The sequence below is a fragment of the Heterodontus francisci genome, chromosome 3 (assembly GCF_036365525.1).
Source record: "Heterodontus francisci isolate sHetFra1 chromosome 3, sHetFra1.hap1, whole genome shotgun sequence".
Taxonomy (NCBI): Eukaryota; Metazoa; Chordata; class Chondrichthyes; order Heterodontiformes; family Heterodontidae; genus Heterodontus; species Heterodontus francisci.
The window spans coordinates 10653541-10672133 of record NC_090373.1 but is presented as its reverse complement, the minus strand read 5'-3'; the positions used below and the strand labels follow the sequence as shown (position 1 = coordinate 10672133).

Here is an 18593-nt window from a genome sequence, read left to right as displayed (position 1 = left end):
ACACTGTTCTCACAAACGACCAGGTCCCTCTCACTAGTGAATACTGAAGCAAAGTATTCATTTAGGACCTCCCCTACCTCCTCCGACTCCAGGCACAAGTTCCCTCCACTATCCCTGATCAGCCCTACCCTCACTCTGGCCATCCTCTTGTTCTTCACATAAGTGTAGAACGCCTTGGGATTTTCCTTAATCCTACCCGCCAAGACTTTTTCATGTCCCCTTCTAGCTCTCCTAAGTCCATTCTTCAGTTCCTTTCTGGCTACCTTGTAACCCTCTAGAGCCCTGTCTGATCCTTGCTTCTTCAACCTTAAGTAAGCTTCCTTCTTCCTCTTGACTAGCTGTTCCACATCTCTTGTCATCCAAGGTTCCTTCACCCTACCATCCCTTCCTTGCCTCATCGGGACAAACCTATCCAGCAGTCGCAGCAAGTGCTCCCTAAACAACCTCCACGTTTCTGTCGTGCATTTCCCTGAGAACATCTGTTCCCAGACATGAGGAAGAACATTTTCACACAGCGAGTGGTTAGGCTCTGGAATACACTGCTAGAGAGTGTAGTGGAGGCAGGTTCAATGGAGACATTAAAAGGGAATTAGATAGTTACCTGAAAAGAAAGAATATTCATGGCTATTGAGAGAAGGCAGGGGAATGGCACTAAGTGATTGCTCACTCGGAGAGCTGGTGCAGACACGATGGGCCGAATGGCCACCTTCTGCGCTGTAACAATTCTGTCAGTCTGTGATTATCATCTCTCTGGACAATTACTCCTACTCTTCCTTGGTCACATACCCATACCTTTTCTCCTTCCATCAACTTGGCTCGGTTCCTGGTACGATATCTCCCGTTATAGTAATAAACTTGTTGTTCTCGATAAAACCTTTCTCTGTCTTGAACTCTCTGATAATCCTGGAAGTAATTTCTGGGTAGGATGCAAAGTTTTGTTTTGAGCTTCCTTCCCATCAACAGTTCTGATGGTGCTAATCCATACAGTAATAGAGTAGATCTGTAGTTTAGGAGTGCTGTTTGGAAATCTTCATTCTTCTTTAACAGTGCTTTGCTAGTTCTGATTTCTCTTTCAGCTTCACCATTAGATTGAGGATATCTTGGAGAATTTGTAAGATATACAAATCCACAGTTTTCTGCAAAGTGCGTGAAGTAGTCGTTTGCAAATTGCGGACCAGTGTTGGAAACAACCTGGTCAGGTTTACCATGTGTTGCAAAGATCACCATGAAAGCTCGAATGACTGTCTCGGTAGTCGTTGTGTACAAATGTTTGACTTACATCCACCTGGAAAAATAATCAGTAACAATCAAGTAACATTTCCCAGTAAACATGAATAGATTCATCCCCAGACATTCCTAAGGTCTGGTTGGAAATTGGGTCAGGATAAGGGGTTCCTCTGGTCTGGTCTGTGCACTGCGCATACCTGTAATTAGAAATCATATCTTCTATACCTCTCGATATTCCTGGCCACCACACAGATGACTGAGCCCCTGTTCTACATTTTGTGATACCCATCTGGGCCTGGTGTATTTTTTCCAAGATGTCTGTCCGGAGTGAGACCGGAATCACCAGCCTCTCGTCATATACCAGCAAATCATCCACAATAGTAAAATACTTTCTGTTTTCAAAGAAGATTTTCATCACCGTCCCACTGCTGTGACCAACCTTGTGTGCAATATTGGCAGATACGGATGTATTCCTCATCTTGCATCTGAGCATGATGTGTTTCTTAGAGCTTTTTTGATTTTTCCTGCCATTGTGATGCAGTGAACTGAGAATATGGCACAATCTTATTAATAAAGTTAACATCCTGTTGTGTAGGATGGTTAACAGTAGCTTTGGATAATACATCTGCTGTATGCAGTTTGCCCTGTACATACACTGTTTCCTACGTGAATCTTATTTCTCAAATGGAATCTCTGGATTCTTGGAGGCATTCTTGCAAGTTCCTTTTCATCAAGTAAGGAAAATAGGGGTTTGTCGTTTGTCTCTATGATGACCTTTAGGCCGATGATACAATCTAAAAGCTTTTCACAAGCTCCTGTGACTGCGAGAGTTTCTTTCTATATGAGGGCCTACCTTGTCTCCGTCTCAAACAATGCTCGAGACACATAACAAACCGGCCTGCGACATCCATCTGGCTGTTCTTGAAAAAGGACTGCCCCAACCCTATAGATAAAGCATCTGCTGTAATTGTGGTCAGTAGTGAAGGGTTATAATGCACTAAGATATCTGGCAAAATCAGCATTTCCTTGATTGTTTGAAATGCCTGCTTCTGATGTACATTCCAACACCATGCTTGAACTTTCCTTAATAGTTGTCTTAAGGGTTAAGCAACTTGCACTAGATTGGGCTGAAATTTTGACAACTGATTAACCATTCCAAAGAATCATTGAAGATCTTGGACAGAAGTAGGAAATGGGAATTCACTAATGGCTCTTGTCTTTTGCAGGTCTGCCATTATGCCCTTGCTACTAACAATGTGCCCTAGGAAATGAATAGATAGTGTAAAACATAGAAACATAGAAAATAGGATCAAGAGTAGGCCATTCGACCCTTCGAGTCTGCTCCACCATTCATTATGATCATCGCTGATCATCCAACTCAGTTCCCGCTTTCTCCCCATATGGACTCAAGATGAGGAATACATCTGTATCTGCCAATATTGCACACAAGGTTGGCCACGGCAGTGGGACGGTGATGAAAATCTTCTTTGAGCATTTTCCCTACGACTGATGTTAGGCTGACTGGCCTATAGTTTCCTGCTTTTTGTCTCCCTCCCTTCTTGAACAGGGGCATCACATTAGCGGTTTTCCAATCCGCTGGGACCCTCCCGGAATCCAGTGAGTTCTGGAGTATTTTGTCCAATGCCTTCACTATCTCTGCAGCCCTTTAAAACCCTTGGATGCAGGCCATTAGGTCCTGGAGATTTGTCTGCCTTTAGTCCTATTAGTTTGTCAAATACTTTGTCCCTCATGATAGAGACTTTTACAAGATCTTTCCTCCCATTAGCTCCTTGCTTAACTGATATCTGTGGGATGTTTATAGTGTCCTCCACCGTGAAGACCAATGCAAAATATTGGTTTAAATTATCTGCCATTTCCCTGTTCCCGGTTATCAATTCTCCAGTCGCATCCTCCAAGGGTCCCACGCTCACTTTAGCTACTCTCTTTCTTTTTATATACCCGTAGAAGCTCTTACTGTTTGTTTTATATTTCTTGTCAATTTACTTTCATAGTCAATTCTCTCCCTCTTTATTAGCTTTTTAGTCATCCTAAAAAATATGTGCACCAGTTAACCAAAAAAAAAGGTATTTTTGGATCAGAGCCCTGCTGCAGGCAAAAAAAAATCCGGGCAGCTCACTTGCCCACTCCTGAAGAAAACAGCAGACAAGACATGCTGCACCAAAACTGACACACAGTCCAACCTCCGAGCACATGCAGACAAGCCACTGCAGTTTCCCTAGTACAGTTCTCTTCAGGCAGTGCCGAGAAGCAACTCTAGAAGGCCCTCCTCAGAGACAGGAGATGAGACGGATTGACACAGTGGACTTCACAGAGTCTTTTAGCGAATTGCTGGAAAGCAAGCTGGATTGTCGTCTTTTATCCTTCCTTGACACTTCAGCAGACTTGACTTTATCTCCTTCCATAAGGTAAAACACACACACACTGACACAAAACCAGAAAGCTTGTCAGTTTTCTGCCCTTCCAGGTGCTCTGCTGCTGCTGGGCTTGTCTAATCAAAGGAGCGCTTGTCACTTCTCTGCCACTGTGATTAGGGTTTCTGTTCCATCCCAAGGCATGTGAGAATCAACAATACTGTTGCCAATTCAGCTTCCTTGGTGTCCTCTTGATGGCTCTTTTCTTTAAAAAAAACCCTGGTCCAACATTTATTCAGTTTAACTACAAATTCCTTTAAAAATATTTTTTAATAAAACAGAATCACTTTCATTACAACGAGATCTCTTGAAATTGTTTCAAAGGTTTTCCCTACAACAGATATTAAAGATAAAGGTCTCTAATTTCCTGGTGTATCACTGGAGTCTTCTGTACATAATCCAGTTTTATTAGCTATCCCGGAACCTCCCATAGCCTTCACAAACACACAAAGCTGTCAGTTAAAGCACCACTAATTTCCCTACCGCCTATAGGTCCCAGAGATACAAGTTGCTCATACAGAGAGCTTTATTTATCTTCAATCTTGAAATTAATGTATCTAAAATTGACGTAGTTAGATCAACCATATCAAATTTCACAAATCCAGATCTTGAATCATTGAATCCTACAGCACAGAAGGAGGCCATTTGACCCATCCTGCCTATCCTGGCTCTTTGAAAGACTATTCAATTAGTCCCATTGCCCCTGCTCTTACCTCATAGCCCTATAATTTTCTCCCTTTCAAGTATGTAACCAGCACCCTTTTCAAAGTTACTACTGCTTCCACCACTCTTTCAGGTCGTGCATTCTGGATCACAATAATTCGCTGTGTAAAAAAATTCTCCTCATCTTCCCTCCAGCTCTTTTGCCAATTACCTTAAATCTGTGTCCTCTAGTTACCGATTCTCCTGACTGTGGAAACTGTTTCTATTTCAAACCTCTCATAATTTTGAAATCTATTAAATCTCCCATTAACCTTCTCTTACTAGTTGAAGAAGTGGGTCTTGGGAGGCAATATATCAGCCAATCAGAAGGCAACTTTTTTCTAGAGATACTACTAAGAACTCAGGAAACTAACAAAATGTTAAGAAAAATGCTTGATGTTTTTCTGTTAAAAGTCCTACTCTGAGCTCAGGCTACACTTATTTTCTGGGTGCGAGGCCCAAGAATAAGATGTGAGGACCCGCAGTGTCAAATCTTTCTTCCTTTTGCACTTCATGCACAGTCCCACAGGCACAGGCTTGTTAGGCTTGTTAAGTCTCCAGAATTGTCCTGGAGTTGCCATGAGTTGAAGATTAATCTCCAGGAAACTGCTGAGAGGAACCCAGGAGAAACATCAAAGGTGTGTTTTTTTCATTTTCTTTGAATATTTATTAGTTATAAAAATATAGCAAATACAGGGAGGTGGTCACACCACAGGTAAAGACTGCTCAGGCAGAAAGGGAATGGACCGCCAGGCAGAGTAGAAGAACTAGGCAGGTAGTGTAGGAGTCCCCTGGGTCCATCTCCCTTTCTAAGAGATTTTCCACTTTGGATATTGTTGGGGGGAGATAGCCTCTCCGGGGAATGCAGCAAGGGCCAAGTCTGTGACACCACGGGTGGCGCAGTTGCACAGCAGGGCAGGAAAAAGACTGAGAGAGCTATAGTGATTGGGGATTCTATTGTAAGGGGTACAGATAGGCATTTCTGTGGCCACAAACGTGACTCCAGGATGGTATGTTGCCTCCCTGGTGCTGGGGCCAAGGATGTCATGGAGCGGCTGCAGGACATTTTGCAGGGGGAGCGTGAACAGTCCGAGGTTATGGTACACTTTGGTACCAACGACATAGGTAGAAAGAGGGATGAGGTCCTGCAACAAGAATTTAGGGAGCTAGGTAGCAGATTAAAGCACATGACCTCAAAGATTGTAATCTCCGGATTACTCCCAGTGCTACGTGCTAGTGAGTATAGGGATAGGAGGATAGAGCAGATGAATGGGTGGCTGCAGAAATGGTGCAGGAGGGAGGGCTCTAGGTTCCTGGATCACTGGGTCTGTTTCTGGCGAAGGTGGGACCTGTACAAGTTGGATGGGTTGCACCTGAACTGGAATGGGACCAACATCCTTGCTGGGAGGTTTGCTAGTGCTGTTGGGGAGGGGTTGAAACTAATTTGGCAGGGGGATGGGATACAGAGTGGAGGTACAGTAGGGGTGATGCACAGTCAAATGTAGAAGAGAAACTGAGTCAGTCTGGAAGGCAGAGCAAATATAGACCTGTCAAGGCACAAGCGAATAATGCAAGGCTGGATTGCATCTATTTTAATGCAAGGAGTCTTGCTAGTAAGACAGATGAATTGAGGGCATTGATTAGCACATGGAATTACGATATTGTTGCTATCACAGAAACATGATTGAGGGAGGAGCAGGACTGGCAGCTCAATATTCCAGGGTATCGAATCTTCAGGCGTGACAGGGGAGGGGATAAAAGAGGAGGTGGCATTGCACTGTTGATCAATGAGTCAATTACTGCAGTAAGGAGGGATGATATCTTAGAAGGTTCTTCAAATGAGGCCATATGGGTAGAACTTAAAAACAAAAAGGAGGCAATCACTTGGCTGGGAGTGTACTACAGGCCTCCAAATGGTCAGGGAGAGATAGAGGAGCAGATATGCAGGCAAATCTCAGAGAGATGTAAAAATATTAGGGTAATAATAGTCGTGGAATTCAACTTCCCCTATATTAACTGGAATAGTCTTAGTGCAAAAGGTTTAAAGGAGGCAGAATTCTTAAAGTGCATCCAGGAGAGCTTTTTGAGCCAGCATGCAGAAAGTCCAAAAAGAGAAAGAAGCTAATCCTAGAGAATGAAGCTGGTCAAGTGGTAGAAGTGTCAGTGGGGGAAGCATTTTGGGGATAGTGACCATAACTCTGTAAGATTTAAGGTAGTTACGAAAAAGGACAAAGAGGGACCAGAAATAAAGGTACTAAATTGGGGGAAGACCGATTTCAATATGATAAAACAGGATCTGGCCAAAGTGGACTGGGAGCAGCTACTTGTAGGAAAGTCTACATCAGATCAGCGGGAGTCATTCAAAGAGGAAATAGTGAGAGTTCATAGCCAACATGTTCCCGTAAAGATGAAGGGTAGGACTAACAAGTCCAGGGAACCCCGGATGTCAAGGGACATAGAGGATTGGATCAGGAAAAAAAGGAGGTTTATGGCAAATTCAAAGCACTGAAAACAGCAGAGGCCCCAGAGGAGTATAGAAAGTGTAGGGGGGTACTTAAAAAAGTAATCAGGAGAGCAAAGAGGGGACATGAAAAACACTGGCAGGCAAGATAAAGGAAAATACCAAGGCGTTTTTTCAGTATATTAAGGGCAAGGGGATAACCAGTGAAAGAGTAGGGCCCATTAGGGACCAAAGTGGCAATCTATGTGTGGAGCCGGAGGACATAGATGACGTTTTAAATGATTACTTTTCATCTGTGTTCACTATGGAGAAGCACGATGTAGGTGTAGAGATCAGGGAGGGGGGCTGTTATATATTTGAACAAATTAGCATTGAAAGGGGGCAGTGGCGTAGTGGTATTGTCACTGGACTAGTAACCTAGAGACCCAGGGTATTGCTCTGCGGACATGGGTTTGAATCCCACCACAGCAGAAGGTGGAATTTGAATTCAATTAATAAATCTGGAATTAAAAGCTAGTCTAATGATGGCCATGAAACCATTGTCGATTGTTGTAAAAACCCATCTGGTTCACTAATGTCCTTTAGGGAAGGAAATCTGCTGTCCTTACCTAGTCCGGCCTACATGTGACTCCAGACCCACAGCAATGTGGTTGACTCTTACATGCCCTCTGAAATAGCCTAGCAAGCCACTCAGTTGTACCTAACCGCTACAAAGTCAATAAAAAGGAATGAAACCGGACGGACCACCCGGCATCAACCTAGGCACCGGAAACGACAACGGCAAACCCAGCCCTGTCAACCCTGCAAAGTCCTCCTTACTAACATCTGGGGGCTTGTGTCAAAGTTGGGAGAGCTGTCCCACAGAGTAGTCAAGCAACAGCCTGACATAGTCATACTCATGGAATCATACCTTACAGACAATGCCCCAGACATGTCCTGTCCCACCGACAAGACAGAACAAGCAGTGGTGGCGGCACAGTGGTATACATTCAGGAGGGAGTTGTCCTGGGAGTCCTCAACTTCGACTCTGGACCCCATGAAGTCTCATGGCATCAGGTAAAACATGGACAAGGAAACCTCGTGCTGATTACCACCTACTGCCCTCCCTCAGCTGATGAGTCAGTACTCCTCCCTGTTGAACAGCACTTGGAGGAAGCACTGAGGGTGGCAAGGGCACAGAATGTAGTCTGGGGGGGGATTTCAATGTCCATCACCAAGAGTGGCTCGGTAGCACCACAGCTGGCCGAGTCCTAAAGGGCATAGCTGCTAGACAGGGGAGGCAGTAGCGTAGTGGTAATGTCACTGGACTGGTAGCCTAGAGGCCCAGGCTAATGCTCTGGGGACGTGGGTTCGAATCCCGTCACGGCAGATGTTGAAATTTGAATTCAATTAATAAATCTGGAATTAAAAAGCTAGACTAGTGTGACCATGAAGCCATTGTCGATTGTTGTAAAAACCTATTTGCTTCACTAATGTCCTTCAGTGAAGGAAATCTGCTATCCTACATGTGACTCCACATCCACAGCAATGTGGTTGACTTTTAAAGTGCCCTCTGAAATGGCCACTCAGTTCAAGGGCAATTAGGGATGGGCAATAAATGCTGGCCTAGCCAGTGACGCCCACATCCCATGAATGAATTAAAAAAAACTGTGCTCCAGAACCTGCCGCGCCCCTAGCCAAGCTGTTCCAGTACAGGTACTGGAGCACTGGCATTTTCCCGGCAATGTGGAAAATTGCCCAGGTGTGTCCTGTATGCGAAAAGCAGGACAAGTCCAACCCAGTCAATTACCGCCCCATCAGTCTACTCTCAATCATCAGTAAAGTGATGGAACGTGTCATCAACAGTGCCATCAAGCGACACTTGCTTAGCAATAACCTGCTCAGTGATGCTCAGTTTGGGTTCTGCCAGGGCCACTCAGCTCCTGACCTCATTACAGCCTTGGTTCAAACATGGACAAAAGAGCTGAACTCAAGAGGTGAGGTGAGAGTGACTGCCCTTGACATCAAGGCAGCATTTGACCAAGTATGGCATCAAGGAGCCCTAGCAAAACTGAAGTCAATGGGAATCAGGGGGAAACTCTCTGCTGGTTGGAGTCATACCTAGCACAAAACAAGATGGCTGTGGTTGTTGGAGGTCAATCATCTGAGCTCCAGGACATCACTGCAGGAGTTCCTCAGGATAGTGTCCTAGGCCCAACCATCTTCAGCTGCTTCATCAATGACCTTCCTTCAATCATAAGGTCAGAAGTGGGGAAGTTCGCTGATGATTGCACAATGTTCAGCACCATTCGCAACTCCTCAGATACTGAAGTGTCCGTGTAGAAATGCAGCAAGACTTGGACAATATCCAGGCTTAGGTTGAGAAGTGGCAAGTAACATTCGTGCCACACAAATGCCAGGCAATGACTATCACCAACATGAGAGAATCTAACCATCTCCCCTTGATATTCAATGGCATTACCATCGCTGAATCCACCACTATCAACATCCTAGGGGCTACCATTAACCAGAAGCTGAACTGCAGTAGCCATATATATACTGTGGCTACAAGAGCAGGTCAAAGGCTAGGAATCCTGAGGCAAGTAACTCACCTCCTGACTCCTCGAAGCCTGTCCACCATCTACAAGACACAAGTCAGGAGTGTGATGGAATACTCTCCTCTTCCCTGGATGGGTGCAGCTCCAACAACACTCAAGAAGCTCAACACCATCCAGGACAAAGCAGCCCGCTTGATTGGCACCTCATGCACAAACATTCACTCCCACCACCACCGACGCACAGTGGCAGCAGTGTGTACCATCTACAAGATGCACGGCAGCAACACAGCAAGGCTCCTTAGACAGCACCTTCCAAACTCGCGACCTCTACCAACTAGAAGGACAAGGGCAGAAAATACATGGGAACACCACCACCTGCATGTTCCTCTCCAAGTCACACACCATCCTGACTTGGAACTATATCGCCGTTCCTTCACTGTCATTGGGTCAAAATCCTGGAGCTCCCTTCCTACAGCACTGTGGGTGTACCTACCCCACATGGACTACAGCAGTTCAAGAAGGCAGCTCACCACCACCTTCTCAAATGCAATTAGGGATGGGAAATAAATGCTGTCCTGGCCAGCGACGCCCACATCCCATGAATGAATAATATTTTTTTTTAAATGAGCTCTTTTAGCGGGCTTAAAAGTGGATAAATCCCCAGGCCCAGATGAGATGTATGTGAGGCAAGGGAGGAGATAGCAGGGGCTCTGACAAAAATTTTCATATCCTCTCTGGCCACAGGAGAGGTACCAGAGGACTGGAGGACAGCGAACGTGGTACCATTATTCAAGAAGGGTAGTAGGGATAAATCAGGTAATTACAGGCCAGTGAGTCTAACACCAGTGGTAGGGAAACTATTGGAAAAAATTCTGAGGGACAGGATTAATCTCCACTTAGAGAGGCAGAGATTAATCAGGGATAGTCAGCATGGCTTTGTTAGGGGGTAATCATGTCTAACAGACTTGATTGAATTTTTCGATGAGGTGACTAGATGTGTAGATGAGGGTAAAGCAGTTGATGTAGTCTACATGGACTTCAGTAAGGCTTTTGATAATGTCCTGCATGAGAGATTGGTTAAGAGGGTAACAGCCCATGGGATCCAGGGAAATTTGGCAAATTGGATCCAAAATTGGCTTAGTGGCAGGAGGCAGAAGGTGATGGCCGAGGAAGGTATTTGCGAGTGGATGCCTGTGACCAGTGGTGTACCACAGGTATCGGTGCTGGGACCCTTGCTGTTCGTAGTGTCAGGAGGTATGATCAGTAAGTTCGCAGATGACACGAAAATTGGTGGTGTTGTAAATAGTGAGGAGGAAAGCCTTAGATTACAGGACGATATAGATGGGCTGGTAAGATGGGCGGAGCAGTGGCAAATGGAATTTAATCCTGAGAAGTGTGAGGTGATGCATTTTGGGAGGACTAACAAGGCAAGGGAATATACAATGGATGGTAGGACCCTAGGAAGTACAGAGGGTCAGAGGGAACTTGGTGTAGTTGTCCATAGATCACTGAAGGCAGCAGCAAAGGTAGATAAGGTAGTTAGGAAGGCATATGGGATACTTGCCTATATTAGCCAAGGCATAGAATATAAGAGCAGGGAGGTTATGATGGAGCGGTATAAAATGCTAGTTAGGCCACAGCTGGAGTGCTGTGTACAGTTCTGGTCACCACACTATAGGAAGGATGTGATTGCACCGGAGAGGGTGCACAGGAGATTCACCAGGATGTTGCCTGGGCTGGAGCATTTCAGCTACGAAGAGAGACTGGGTAGGCTAGGGTTGTTTTCCTTAGAGCAGAGAAGGCTGAGGGGGGACCTGATTGAGGTATACAAAATTATGAGGGGCTTAGATAATATAGATAGGAAGAAACTTTTTCCCTTAGTGGACGGATGAATATCCAGAGGGCATAGATTTAAGGTAAGGTGCAGGAGGTTTAGAGGGGATTTGAGGGAAAATCTTTTCACCCAGAGGGTGGTTGGAATTTGGAACACACTGCCTGAAGTGGTGGTAGAGGCAGGAACCCTCACAACTTTTAAGAAGTATTTAGATGAGCACTTGAAACGCCATAACATACAAGGCTGGTAAATGGGATTAGAACAGATAGGTGCTTGATGGCCGGCATGGACACGATGGGACGAAGGGCCTGTTTCTATGCTGTATAACTTTATGACTCTATGACAATGAAGCATCATCCAATTGGAATGGGAAGCTGGTGCAATGTGAGGATGGTGACTTGTACTCAGGGAAAGGAGGCATGTGGTGTGGGGTGGAAAGGGGCCGGGAGATGGTGGTCGAGGTGAAGGCATTCAGTCCCGATAAACTGAAAAAGGAGGAAAGTACAGGTAACATGCAAATAGAGAGATAGAGGGTGTAAAGGAATGTAGACTGTGGGGGAGAAAGGCCAGGCACAATACACAACAGTAAAGTGCTTAAAATGTGATATTTCTCAATGTGCCTGCTGAAAACCTAAATCCCCCAGAGTTGCAGACAGTCGAAAGGTTGACTTTAATCTTAAACTGAGGGTTGGCACAATGCTTGTTCTTATCTTTCTCACCCGAATGAACTCACTGTCACACAGGCTTACACTTGAGCATACGGCCATGCAGCAGTGTTTGCAGGAGTCTCTGTAGCCAGCATTCAAACATATGCTCTTCTTCTATATTTAGAGGCTTTCTACAGGAGGACAACAGCAGACCCAGAGCCACAGAATCCAATAGGTGCAGCTTCACTCACCATCACCCACCCCTCACTGGAGAATTTACATTGGGAGCTTGCGGAGGGACCTCTGGCTAAACTGCAATGTATGTGTGAGAGAGATGGGGGTTGGCAGGTGGTCTAAAAAAGGTGACTCACATCCTTCCTCAGCTACTGCGCCTACAAACTCACCCCTCCAGCATCCTGACCAATATTTATCCCTCAACCAACATCACTGAGACAGATAGTCTGGTCATTATCTCATTACTGATTGTGGGGGTTTGCTGTGTGCAAATTGGCTCTTACATTACAACAGTGACTGCCCATCAGAACTATCTTATTGGTTGGAAGGTGCTTAGTGATGTCCTGAGGTTGTGAAAGACACTATATAAATGCAAATTCTTTCTTACTTTCTCGTGGGGCCTGATTAGAAAGGAAGATCACTGCGTCAGTGTGACAAATTGGCACATAAAGAACATCCCAGAAAGGTGACCCTTCGAGGGTGGAGGATTCCACCAGCTGCAGTTGTTCACAGCAATGCCTTTACCATGCAGTCCACCATGAAGCAGATGACATTCCCAGGGATATTGGTCATGGGCTCCTCAGTGACATTCCTAGGGATGTCTGTCATGGGCCCCTCAGTGACGTTCCCAGGGATATCGGTGATGGTTCGCTCAGTGACATTCCCAGGGATATCGGTCATGGGCCCCTCAGTGACATCCCAGAGATATCGGTCATGGGACCCTCAGTGACATTCCCAGAGATATCGGTCATGGGCCCCTCAGTGACATTCTCAGGCATATCGGTCATGGGCCCCTCAGTGACATTCTCAGAGATATCGGTCATGGGCCCCTCAGTGACATTCCCAGAGATATCGGTCAGGTGCCCCTCAGTGACATTCTCAGAGATATCGGTCATGGGTCCTCAGTAACATTATCAGGGATATCGGTCATGGGCCCCTCAGTGACATTCCCAGGGATATCGGTCATGGGCCCCTCAGTGACATTCCCAGGGATATCGGTCAGGGGCCCCTCAGTGACATTCCCAGAGATATCGGTCATGGGCCCCTCAGTGACGTTCCCAGGGATGTCTGTCATGGGCTCCTCAGTGACATTCCCAGAGATATCGTTCATGGGCCCCTCAGTGACGTTCCCAAGGATATCTGTCATGGGCCCTTCAGTGACATTCCCAGGGATATCGGTCATGGGTCCTCAGTAACATTCTCAGGGATATCGGTCATGGGCCCCTCAGTGACATCCCAGAGATATCGGTCATGGGCCCCTCAGTGACATTCCCAGAGATATCGGTCATGGGCCCCTCAGTGACATTCTCAGGCATATCGGTCATGGGCCCCTCAGTGACATTCTCAGGGATATCGGTCATGGCCCCCTCAGTGACATTCTCAGAGATATCGGTCATGGGCCCCTCAGTGACATTCCCAGAGATATCGGTCAGGTGCCCCTCAGTGACATTCCAAGAGATATCGGTCATGGGCCCCTCAGTGACGTTCCCAGGGATGTCTGTCATGGGCTCCTCAGTGACATTCCCAGAGATATCGTTCATGGGTCCCTCAGTGACGTTCCCAAGGATATCTGTCATGGGCCCCTCAGTGACATTCCCAGGGATATCGGTCATGGGTCCTCAGTAACATTATCAGGGATATCGGTCATGGGCCCCTCAGTGACATTCCCAGGGATATCGGTCATGGGCCCCTCAGTGACATTCCCAGGGATATCGGTCAGGGGCCCCTCAGTGACATTCCCAGAGATATCGGTCATGGGCCCCTCAGTGACATTCTCAGGCATATCGGTCAAGGGCACCTCAGTGACATTCTCAGGGATATCGGTCATGGGCCCCTCAGTGACATTGCCAGGGATATCTGTCATGGGCCCCTCAGTGACATTCCCAGGGATATCGGTCAGGGGCCCCTCAGTGACATTCCCAGAGATATCAGTCATGGGCCCCTCAGTGACATTCTCAGGCATATCGGTCAAGGGCACCTCAGTGACATTCTCAGGGATATCGGTCATGGGCCCCTCAGTGACATTGCCAGGGATATCTGTCATGGGCCACTCAGTGACATTCCCATGGATATCTGTCATGGGCCCCTCAGTGACATTCTCAGGGATATCGGTCATGGGCCCCTCAGTGACATTCCCAGAGATATCAGTCATGTGCCCCTAAGTGACATTCTCAGGGATATCGGTCATGGGCCCCTCAGTGACATTCCTAGGGATATCAGTCATGGGCTCCTCAGTGACATTTCCAGAGATATCGGTCATGGGCCCCTCAGTGATATTCCCAGGGGTATCGGTCATGGGCCCCTCAGTGACATTCCCAGGGATATCGGTCATGGGCCCCTCAGTGACATTCCCAGAGATATCAGTCATGGGCCCCTCAGTGACATTCTCAGGGATATCAGTCATGGGCCCCTCAGTGACATTCCTAGGGATATCAGTCATGGGCTCCTCAGTGACATTTCCAGGGATATCGGTCATGGGCCCTTCAGTGACATTCCTAGGGATATCAGTCATGGGCTCCTCAGTGACATTTCCAGAGATATCGGTCATGGGCCCCTCAAAGACATTCCCAGGGATATCGGTCATGGGCCCCTCAGTGACATTCTCAGGGATATCGGTCATGGGTCCTCAGTGACATTCTCAGGGATATCGGTCATGTACCCCTCAGTGACATTCCCAGAGATATCGGTCATGGGCCCCTCAGTGACATTCCCAGAGATATCGGTCATGGGCCCCTCAGTGACATTCTCAGGCATATCGGTCATGGGTCCCTCAGTGACATTCTCAGGGATGTCGGTCATGGCCCCCTCAGTGACATTCTCAGGGATATCGGTCATGGGCCCCTCAGTGATGTTCCCAGGGATGTCTGTCATGGGCTCCTCAGTGACATTCCCAGAGATATCGTTCATGGGCCCCTCAGTGACGTTCCCAAGGATATCTGTCATGGGCCCCTCAGTGACATTCCCAGGGATATCGGTCATGGGCCCCTCAGTGATGTTCCCAGGGATGTCTGTCATGGGCTCCTCAGTGACATTCCCAGAGATATCGTTCATGGGCCCCTCAGTGACGTTCCCAAGGATATCTGTCATGGGCCCCTCAGTGACATTCCCAGGGATATCGGTCATGGGTCCTCAGTAACATTATCAGGGATATCGGTCATGGGCCCCTCAGTGACATTCCCAGGGCTTTCGGTCATGGGCCCCTCAGTGACATTCCCAGGGATATCGGACAGGTGCCCCTCAGTGACATTCCCAGAGATATCGGTCATGGGCCCCTCAGTGACATTCTCAGGCATATCGGTCATGGGTCCCTCAGTGACATTCTCAGGGATATCGGTCATGGCCCCCTCAGTGACATTCTCAGGGATATCGGTCATGGGCCCCTCAGTGACATGCCAAGGGATATCGGTCATTGGCCCTTCAGTGACATTCTCAGGGATATCGGTCATGGGCCCCTCAGTGACATTCCTAGGGATATCAGTCATGGGCTCCTCAGTGACATTTCCAGGGATATCAGTCATGGGCTCCTCAGTGACATTCCCAGGGATATCTGTCATGGGTCCTCAGTGACATTCCAAGAGGTATCGGTCATGGGCCCCTCAGTGACATTCTCAGGGATATCGGTCATGGCCCCCTCAGTGAAATTCTCAGGGATATCGGTCATGGGCCCCTCAGTGACATTCCCAGAGATATCGGTCATGGGCCCCTCAGTGACATTCTCAGGCATATCGGTCATGGGCCCCTCAGTGACATTCTCAGGCATATCGGTCATGTGTCCCTCAGTGACATTCTCAGGGATGTCGGTCATGGCCCCCTCAGTGACATTCTCAGGGATATCGGTCATGGGCCCCTCAGTGACATTCCCAGAGTTATCGGTCATGGGCCCCTCAGTGATGTTCCCAGGGATGTCTGTCATGGGCTCCTCAGTGACATTCCCAGAGATATCGTTCATGGGCCCCTCAGTGACGTTCCCAAGGATATCTGTCATGGGCCCCTCAGTGACATTCCCAGGGATATCGGTCATGGGTCCTCAGTAACATTATCAGGGATATCGGTCATGGGTCCCACAGTGACATTCGCAGGGCTTTCGGTCATGGGCCCCTCAGTGACATTCCCAGGGATATCGGACAGGTGCCCCTCAGTGACATTCCCAGAGATATCGGTCATGGGCCCCACAGTGACATTCTCAGGCATATCGGTCATGGGCACCTCAGTGACATTCCCAGGGATATTGGTCATGGGCCCCTCAGTGACATTCCCAGAGATATCGGTCATGGGCCCCTCAGTGACATTCCCAGGGATATCGGTCAGGTGCCCCTCAGTGACATTCCCAGAGATATCGGTCATGGGCCCCTCAGTGACATTCTCAGGCATATCGGTCAAGGGCACCTCAGTGACATTCTCAGGGATATCGGTCATGGGCCCCTCAGTGACATTGCCAGGGATATCTGTCATGGGCCACTCAGTGACATTCCGATGGATATCTGTCATGGGCCCCTCAGGGACATTCTCAGGGATATCGGTCATGGGCCCCTCAGTGACATTCCCAGAGATATCAGTCATGTGCCCCTAAGTGACATTCTCAGGGATATCGGTCATGGGCCCCTCAGTGACATTCCTAGGGATATCAGTCATGGGCTCCTCAGTGACATTTCCAGAGATATCGTTCATGGGACCCTCAGTGATATTCCCAGGGATATCGGTCATGGGCCCCTCAGTGACATTCCCAGGGATATCGGTCATGGGCCCCTCAGTGACATTCCCAGAGATATGAGTCATGGGCCCCTCAGTGACATTCTCAGGGATATCAGTCATGGGCCCCTCAGTGACATTCCTAGCGATATCAGTCATGGGCTCCTCAGTGACATTTCCAGGGATATCGGTCATGGGCCCTTCAGTGACATTCCTAGGGATATCAGTCATGGGCTCCTCAGTGACATTTCCAGAGATATCGGTCATGGGCCCCTCAAAGACATTCCCAGGGATATCGGTCATGGGCCCCTCAGTGACATTCTCAGGGATATCGCTCATGGGCCCCTCAGTGACATTCCCAGAGATATCGGTCATGGGCCCCTCAGTGACATTCCCAGAGATATCGGTCATGGGCCCCTCAGTAACATTCTCAGGCATATCGGTCATGGGTCCCTCAGTGACATTCTCAGGGATGTCGGTCATGGCCCCCTCAGTGACATTCTCAGGGATGTCGGTCATGGCCCCCTCAGTGACATTCTCAGGGATATCGGTCATGGGCCCCTCAGTGATGTTCCCAGGGATGTCTGTCATGGGCTCCTCAGTGACATTCCCAGAGATATCGTTCATGGGCCCCTCAGTGACGTTCCCAAGGATATCTGTCATGGGCCCCTCAGTGACATTCCCAGGGATATCGGTCATGGGTCCTCAGTAACATTATCAGGGATATCGGTCATGGGCCCCTCAGTGACATTCCCAGGGCTTTCGGTCATGGGCCCCTCAGTGACATTCCCAGGGATATCGGACAGGTGCCCCTCAGTGACATTCCCAGAGATATCGGTCATGGGCCCCTCAGTGACATTCTCAGGCATATTGGTCCGGGGCACCTCAGTGACATTCCCAGGGATATTGGTCATGGGCCCCTCAGTGACATTCCCAGGGATATCTGTCATGGGTCCCTCAGTGACATTCTCAGGGATATCGGTCATGGCCCCCTCAGTGACATTCTCAGGGATATCGGTCATGGGCCCCTCAGTGACATTCCTAGGGATATCAGTCATGGGCTCCTCAGTGACATTTCCAGGGATATCAGTCATGGGCTCCTCAGTGAGATTTCCAGGGATATCGGTCATGGGCCCTTCAGTGACATTCCTCGGGATATCAGTCATGGGCTCCTCAGTGACATTTCCAGAGATATCGGTCATGGGCCCCTCAAAGACATTCCCAGGGATATCGGTCATGGGCCCCTCAGTGACATTCCCAGGGATATCGGTCATTGGCCCTTCAGTGACATTCTCAGGGATATCGGTCATGGGTCCTCAGTGACATTCTCAGGGACATCGGTCATGGGCCCCTCAGTGACATTCTCAGGGATATCGGTCATGGCCCCCTCAGTGACATTCTCAGGGATATCGGTCATGGCCCCCTCAGTGACATTCCTAGGGATATCAGTCATGGGCCCCTCAGTGACATTCCAAGAGGTATCGGTCATGGGCCCCTCAGTGACATTCTCAGGGATATCGCTCATGGCCCCCTCAGTGAAATTCTCAGGGATATCGGTCATGGGCCCCTCAGTGACATTCCTGGAGATATCGGTCATGGGCCCCTCAGTGACATTCTCAGGCATATCGGTCATGTGTCCCTCAGTGACATTCTCAGGGATGTCGGTCATGGCCCCCTCAGTGACATTCTCAGGGATATCGGTCATGGGCCCCTCAGTGACATTCCCAGAGTTATCGGTCATGGGCCCCTCAGTGATGTTCCCAGGGATGTCTGTCATGGGTTCCTCAGTGACATTCCCAGAGATATCGTTCATGGGCCCCTCAGTGACGT

At 48.2% G+C, this 18593-nt stretch overlaps 1 protein-coding gene across 1 annotated transcript in view; it reads right to left on the bottom strand.

Annotated features, from left to right (window-relative positions):
• The window catches only part of LOC137352062 (galactosylgalactosylxylosylprotein 3-beta-glucuronosyltransferase 2-like), a 315900-nt gene that overhangs the window by 6492 nt on the left and 290815 nt on the right, over positions 1-18593 (bottom strand). The window lies entirely within an intron of this gene.